The sequence below is a fragment of the Polypterus senegalus genome, chromosome 6 (genome assembly GCF_016835505.1).
Source record: "Polypterus senegalus isolate Bchr_013 chromosome 6, ASM1683550v1, whole genome shotgun sequence".
Taxonomy (NCBI): Eukaryota; Metazoa; Chordata; class Cladistia; order Polypteriformes; family Polypteridae; genus Polypterus; species Polypterus senegalus.
Window position 1 is genome coordinate 19,330,741 of NC_053159.1, and position 9,015 is coordinate 19,339,755.

Consider the following 9,015-nt stretch of genomic DNA (forward strand, 5'->3'; position numbering starts at 1 on the left):
CACATGGATGGGCTGAATTTTTTTGGAGCACGTAAATCTTAAGTTCATGGAGTTTTTCCAAAGATTGCATGCGTTTTCTAGTTTGAACTACCTGTTACAGGTCCCATCCATCAGATTAAGGAAAATATGAAAAACAGGAAAGCAGTAATCATTGTAAAGCTTTGGATTTGTTTTCCCGATTTGTACGTTACACCCCTGTCTGCAACATACACACGTTGTATTACTTTACCCAGAAATACAGTGAATTGTGTATGTGCGTTTTTTCTTTTTAGTGTTTCACATTTGGGAGAAATTATAATATTGGATTCATGCTTTAAAATCGGATCTATAAAATCGTGTGCTCTTATTCAAGACCACTTTCTCTTTCATGTGTTCCGTTTTTGTTTTACTAATTTTTGTAACTGTGAAACACCTAAATTCTCCATAAAATGTACCACTTACCAGGGACGTGCGGTCAAGGGAGGCAGGTGAGGCTCTTGGAAAAGTAAAAAAAAAAAAATAATGATAACATAAAATAAATTTCTCCACTGGTCTGTGCTGTGTTTGTTTTCTGTATGATTCCAATAATAATTTTCATAGTCCAAATCACTGAATTTGCGCATTTCCTGATCAAATACAAGGGGAGAAACGCAAGATGCCGCATTGACGAGCCTCACCTCACCTCAGACTGCGCTCTCCCTCACACACTGCAGGGTTGATGTCTGCAATTGGCCCGTGTCTTGCTGTCTCTCTGTATGTCGCCAATATAATGTCTGCAGACATGTTTATTATACACCCTGACTTTCCACAGTCTGGCTAATATCTTTAACCAGCCGAAGCCTGCCATAGCATACGGCGGTGTAAGAATCAGAACAGAAAACGGTGAGAAAGGAATTCAGTATAACAAAGGCTTAGGAAACCACCGTCACAGTATAACGAAAATAGCAAGGGGCGAAACCAATGCCAATGGTCGAGAGAGTACCTTCCTGTAGCAGGCTACGGAAAACAGACATATATAGATAGACGCCGCATTTACTGTGTTGCCCAGTCGACATGATAAGTCAGTGCGTCCGCCCTATTGCGAGTGGTAAAAGTGTCATTTAAACTAATACATGTAGATGTGGAAACTGGGTTTTCTGATGAAAAAACAATTTTTTAAATAGTATCATTTACATACAACAGATTTTGGTGAATCATTTACATGCAATTATTTATATCCATTTATACAATAATAATGGCAATTATTAAACAATAATTATTATTGTTACTTATATGGGAGGAATTATTTAATATTTCTCGGACTGCTTTCTTCCATCTCCGAAACATTTCTAGACCTCAACCTGTTCTTATGCAACACAGTACTGAAGTATTGGTTAATGCCAGAGTCACCCCACGTATAGATTACTGTAATGGTATTCAGTCATCCCACAAAAACGCATCCATCGCTTACAATTTATTCAAAATTCTGCTGCCAGGATAATAACCTGCTGTTCAAAATCCACTGACCATGCTACACCTATTTTATCTCCGCTTCACTTGCTCCCTGTTAACTACAGAATACAATACTAAATACCGCTCTTAACATTTAAAGCTCTCCACAACCTCACTGATCTCCGACAGACTGACACTCGTCTGCAGCTGTACTTTCTGTACCACACAGAAAGTGGGTGGGGCTCTGTGAGTTGGCAGGCATGGCTCTCTGTCTTGCTTGCCCTTAGTTAGGGTTGGTGGGTGGGGCTCTCTGACGAGCGTTTCTCATGGTCTTAGAGTTGGTGGGCGGGGCTCTCTGTCTTGCGTGCCCTTTGTGAATTATATGTATACACTCACCTAAAGGATTATTAGGACCACCATACTAATACAGTGTTTGACCCCCTTTCGCCTTCAGAACTGCCTTAATTCTACGTGGCATTGATTCAACAAGGTGCTGAAAGCATTCTTTAGAAATGTTGGCCCATATTGATAGGATAGCATCTTGCAGTTGATGGAGATTTGTGGGATGCACATCCAGGGCACGAAGCTCCCGTTCCACCACATCCCAAAGATGCTCTATTGGGTTGAGATCTGGCGACTGTGGGGGCCATTTTAGTACAGTGAACTCATTGTCATGTTCAAGAAACCAATTTGAAATGATTCGAGCTTTGTGACATGGTGCATTATCCTGCTGGAAGTAGCCATCAGAGGATGGGTACATGGTGGTCATGAAGGGATGGACATGGTCAGAAACAATGCTCAGGTAGCCCGTGACATTTAAACGATGCCCAATTGGCACTAAGGGGCCTAAAGTGTGCCAAGAAAACATCCCCCACACCATTACACCACCACCACCAGCCTGCACAGTGGTAACAAGGCATGATGGATCCATGTTCTCATTCTGTTTACGCCAAATTCTGACTCTACCATTTGAATGTCTCAACAGAAATCGAGACTCATCAGACCAGGCAACATTTTTCCAGTCTTCAACTGTCCAATGTTGGTGAGCTCGTGCAAATTGTAGCCTCTTTTTCCTATTTGTAGTGGAGATGAGTGGTACCGGTGGGGTCTTCTGCTGTTGTAGCCCATCCGCCTCAAGGTTGTGCGTGTTGTGGTTTCACAAATGCTTTGCTGCATACCTCGGTTGTAACGAGTGGTTTTTTCAGTCAAAGTTGCTCTTCTATAAGCTTGAATCAGTCGGCCCATTCTCCTCTGACCTCTAGCATCAACAAGGCATTTTCGCCCACAGGACTGCCGCATACTGGATGTTTTTCCCTTTGCACATCATTCTTTGTAAACCCTAGAAATGGATGTGCGTGAAAATCCCAGTAACTGAGCAGATTGTGAAATACTCAGACCGGCCCGTCTGGCACCAACAACCATGCCACGCTCAAAATTGCTTCAATCCCCTTTCTTTGCCATTCTGACATTCAGTTTGGAGTTCAGGAGATTGTCTTGACCAGGACCACACCCCTAAATGCATTGAAGCAACTGCCATGTGATTGGTTGATTAGATAATTGCATTAATGAGAAATTGAACAGGTGTTCCTAATAATCCTTTAGGTGAGTGTGTGTGTGTGTATGTGTGTATATATATATATATATATATATATATATATATATATATATATATATATATAGATATAGATGAATGCGTGTGACATATTTAGTCTTGCTGATCTGACATAAAACCACCGTGAAAAGGCACAAGGTGAGGCAGATAGTACCGTGCCACCCTGAAGGGGGAGCATGTCAGCCCAACAGGTGCTCGTTGCTGCTGCTGTTCTACACAGAGGCCCTGAGCGCATTCAATAAGTTGTCAATATCAAAAAGTCAAGTGCACTGCCCCGGTCTGTTTATTTTTATTTTTTGTTCCGACTGACTGCCAAAATGGAAGATTAAGACTTTTAAAACTAAAGGACAATAAGGAGAGACTTTAACAAGAAAGTGATGGAGATTTTTGTGGAGAAGGATAGGTGCATGGACTTCATTTACAAATAAAGGTAAGACCATAAACGGTTTTCAATTTTATAAAAAATGGGATCAGACTAAGAAAAAAACAATCCAATATTTAAAAACTAATTTTTGACCTTAAATATTCTTTTGCTTTTTTATCCTTTTGTTAAACATTCCGTATTGGCATTGATTAAAGCATCAGAATTAAATGCTTTTAAAAACAAGTACATATTTTTTAATTAAAGTCAAAATTGAAATCCTATTTTTGTACACCAGTCCATACTTTAATTTGTATTCAATGAGTATGAATTGTGAAATTGCAATGGCAAATTTAGAACACATGGAGGGTGAGGAGCAAATGCTCTCTCTCTGCTCTCTCGCCGCTATAAATGTAATGTTCTTTCTCAGCCAAATATGCGCCTTACCTGTGTGTTTGTAAAGAATGCTGATGAGATATGAAACATAACCAGTAGCCTATGTGCCAGCTGAATAGTGAATAAGCTACTCTTTAGTGTTCATATATTTGTAAATCTGACTCTGAAGGAGTCCATGCCTCACCAGCAATGAACCTCACCGCACGTCACTGCCACTTACAGTGGAGTTTGAGATATTTTACATACTTGTAGATCTTTAAAAGTGACATGTAATATAACAGATTGCTCAATGGTATGTCATTTGTTTCCCTAAGGGGAAATCTGGCTTTTTACAAAAGCCCAATAAATAAATATAATGACAGACAACAAATTCCCCCTTTCAAGTACACACCAGAAAAACTAAAAAGAACGGAATTAACTTGTCAAAAAGGACAGTCACTCTAAGATAATCATAATAATTCTTTGCATTTATAAAGCGCTTTTCTCACTACTCAAAGCGCTCAGCAATTGCAGGTTAAGGGCCTTGCTCAAGGGCCCAACAGAGCAGAGTCCCTTTTGGCATAAGATATAATATTTGGACCAGAACAGACCACTCAGCCCAAAGAAGCTCAGCAGTCCTATCACCAAGTCAAGTTTTGAAGGTCCTACCGTCTGCCACATTACTTACTTGGTCACTTATTCCAGGTGTCTGAGGTTCTCTGTGTGAAGAAAAACGTCCTAATATGTGTGCAAATTTTACTCTTTACACTCCTTCTGATGGAGTGGGACACACAGTTTGCCTTAAATGCATATTTTGCAGTTTGTATTTTCATAAAGATAGCAGACAATTCTTTCAAGCTTACATCGAGCCCTACACTATCAGAACGGTGAGCAGCAGAGAGCAGATACGGCATTGTCACGTTTATTACTCTGCCATTGAATGCCAGTGTATAATCCGACGCTATATAAAGGTTTTTCCTTTACATCAGGCTATGTTTATTTCTAACATGGGCAATGTCCCCTCTGCACACGTGACAAACATACGTCCAACAGGGTCTTTTTAAGAAAACTGCCAACTGTAGACGGTTCATTGTAATGAGATGCTTGCTGTCTGTTAGGGCCGGGTTAATGAGAGCACCTCTGATGTTTGCAGTTCAGAATCCCCGCCCCTACTGTGATCGCCACCTTCACGAGGCGGCGGATTGGTTTAGAAATGTGTCACTCAGCGAGGCGCCTAAGCGTTCCCACCCAGTTTTAAACAAACTTCATACATGGTTGACTCCAGATATGTCTGATTTCAGCGATACTATCTTATCCAGAGCAGAGTCGTGGGGAAGCTGGAGGTGGCCCAAGCAAGCATAGGAACAACACCTGGACAGGGCACCGGACCACTGCAGGGTGAATGAACACACACGCGCACACCAGCGGTTAATTTAGCAATGCCTGTTCACCTAACCTGCGTGGCTTTGGACTGTGGGAGACAAGAGCAGCGTTTGGGGGTAGCAAGTGGGTGCCTCAGGCCCCAGTTTTGAGGTCCACATCTCCCGTTCGAGAGGATTTGTCAAGCTATATTATCCAGTATATATATACTGTATATATATATATATATATATATATATATATATATATATATATATATATATATATTTTTTTTTTCAGATGCTTCATAGAGAAACCCATTAAAGTCCATCTTCGCATTCCGTACATGTACTGCTTTGAAAACATCTCATAGTTTGAATTATGAATTGCACTTTTTTAATAGATTATATCATTATATGATGATAAAGTGCATGTTGTCTGGCAAAAATTTAGCTGAATAGTGTAATGAGAATATCTGGTGTATGTTAACATTATTTTTTATGAAATTCGCGCGCATTCCACACATACCGGTAACAGCATTTGACGTAACCAGCCCTTCACACCCCTAAGAACGCCTCTGGTGGAGGAAACCATCCATCCATCCCTCCATTATCCAACCCGCTATACTGTATATCCTAATTTGTGGGTCACGGGGGTCTGCAGGAGCCAATCCCAGCCAACACAGTGCGCAAGGCAGGAACCATCCCCGGGCAGGGCGCCAGCCCACCGCAGGTGGAGGAAACCCTATTAGCATATACTTTATTTTAAAACATTTAAACTACAGATATACGGTAACACTGCCAAAAGGACAGTGAATACTCGCTCCATGAAAGGGTACTTCCTGCTACAGAGTTAATGAGAACACAGATTGATTAGCACAATTTTACTGAATATCAGTAATCCAACTTGCTTTTTAATTTTAATTTACATTTAAGTAAAATCTTGAATGGTATTTTCTGTTGCACCTTTTAGGCTAACTATTGACCTTAGTGTGGGAATTAATGGCGCACTGGACAGTTACTGCCCTATCTAGGGTAACTTGCTGTCTTGTATTCATTGCTACTGGAATTGTTTTAAAAAATGAATTTATATAGATTATGTAAATATTAAATTTGTAGTTGTATAATTTTTTAGTTTGCATAATAACAACAGCTTAGAAATATCTAGGTGGGTGCCAGTTATGACAAATGTGTTCATGCGTTTTTCAGATAAAGGAGACCTGTTTTAAAGTGAGATTGTCGTACCCAACAATCAAGGCATTGGATTGTGCAAGTAAGAATTTTACTGTACTCTGTACACTGTACCCTATAACAGGTTGTAGTGATGTACAATGTAACAAATAGAGAAAAATGTGCAAAGTTTATTTCCCTGCAGAAACTGGAGACCATGTTTTGGCCATATAGCCTTCATCACAGCCAAAACATTGTGACTCATTTTTTGTTCCAATGAGAATAACCTTGACCTCTGCTTTTCCTTTTGCAGATTCCTGCTGACACACAGCTAGTTGTGTTCACTCATCCGGATAAAAGACCGACCCCCTGGTGTGTGCTCTTGACATTATGATGTGTGATAGCAGAAAGCATGGAAGTGGAGGGGAAGTTGGAAAAAATGCTGAAGGGCTTTGGGAGGTTGATGACTGAAGATAAATAATAAAAAGACAGAATAAGGGAGGTTTAATGATGAAATTTGTTGCTTGGTGCAAAGAGAATTGTCTGCAACTAAACATCAGTAAAACCAAGGAATTGACTATTGACTATCACCACACCAAAGAGCCTCTTATGTCCGATCACTCTTCAGGGAGTGAATGTAGAGGTGGTGCACTCCGACGAGTATTTGGAGGTCCACATCAATGACATGGCAGACTGGTCTCATAACACAGAGGAACTGTATGACAAAGGGCATACCTCTTCTTCCTTAGGAGACTGTGTTCCTTTAATGTGGGAAATGACATCCTTCACATCTTCCTTAACTCCATAATGGCCAGTGTTATTTTCTTCATTGTGGTGTGCTGGGCTGGTAACATCACTTCAAGAGAGGCCCACCAAATTAACAGTCTCAGGCTTGTTTTGGAGCACACTCTGGATCCCCTGGAGGTCGTAGAGGAGGAGAGAACTGAAACAAAACTGAGTGTCATTATGAACGATGCTGCACATCCTCTTTCTGACACACTAGCCCTGAGGACTTCCAGCCAACAAATTATTCAGAAGAAGTGTGTCAAGAAACGCTAGGGGGTCTTTCTTTATACCAACAGCAATATGGCTGCATAATGTCTAGCTGTGACTGGACCTACAAAATCAGATGTTTTTCTATCATTTTAATTTTCTTCCTTTTAGTCATTCTGGTGTGCATTCAGACCATAGTGAGAGAGAGAGTGTGTGTGTGTGTGTGTACATGGGCATCATATTGGGGGGGGGAGGGTAATAATTACCCAGGGCCCACTTAGGCATCAAAGCCTGATATTAAAACTTTGTTTTCAAGAGCAAGGGGCCCACAGAGTCTACTTATATATATATATATATATATATATATATATATATATATATATATATATATATATATGTGGTCTATGGCTGGCTTGTCGTCCTGGCCAATACCCCCAGGCCGCCAGATGGAGCCCTCCCTGCAGCATGGAGGTGCCCCAAAGACCAGCAGGGAATCCTGGACAATGGAGTTTTCATCCACAACCCTGCTGGATACCACAGGGGCCGCTAGATGGAGCTGCAGGGAAGAACAAAGAATATTATTTGCTCTACGCCCGGAAGTACGTCCGAGTCACATGGACAAGGGGAATGACATGCTTCCAGGGTGAAGAAAAAGAAGAGTTTTGATCTGACCCGGAAGTGCTAAGAAATCACATGGACAGGGGGTTCATAAGCACTTCCGGGTCACGGACTATAAAAGGATTGTGGGAACTCCCAGACAGGGAGCTGAGCTGGGTGGAAGGGTGGCAACGTGTCTGGGAGTGGAGGATTATTGATTAGTGTATTGTTTAGTGATTTTTGAGTATTGTGGAGCGTAGGGTGCTTTGTGCACTGTGCAGTTCAAATAAAGTCAATTATTGGACGTTTACCCGGTGTCTGGCATCTTAAACAAGGGTTCAAGGGAGCGATAGCGCCCCCTATCAACCATTCTATGATCTGCTTCTCGCAACTGAAAAACTGTGGCAGATGTTAGCCGACTTACTGACCAACCACAAGCGTTACCTGGTAGGTAACCACCCATACAGTCAGATTGTGATTCAGACTATGAATGCCTTGAATGTAATTACCCTGATCTACATACTGTCAAATAAACGAACCACACACCATGGCGCAACGCAAGAGGCTTCGCCTCTAGCGCTGACGTCTGATGTTCGATTCCCGAGATGGGGTGCAGTGAGTGTGTACGCCTGATGAGCCCAGAATTAGGGCAAAACACGTGTTGTGCACTCTTTGCATTATTTGACAGTAAAACTATTTCAACCATATATATATATATATATATATATATATATATATATATATATATATACTAGGGGGCTCTGCCCCCTGCTCACTTTGCAATTTAAACAGATTGTTATTTTCATGGGAATTGTTAAATATGCATAATACACCTAACTATTTTGCATTACAGCAAGTAATAAACCATAGTAAAGAATAGTAAAACGTAATAAATTGAACAAAAATTATATTTCATGTTACGTTAGAGGTATTTGTTGCATTATATGTTTTTGTTCTGTTTGGATGTGAAATTAACACGCAAATACTTTTTAAACTTACACTTTTACTGTAAAACTTCAGTAAAAAAAATACTGCTACGCTTTGGAATAAGTCCAACTTGGTATACGTCCTGTTTGGACGCGAAAAATGTTGCTTGGTATACAACCTTTGTTTGGAATACGACTCGTGTGCTAGAACAC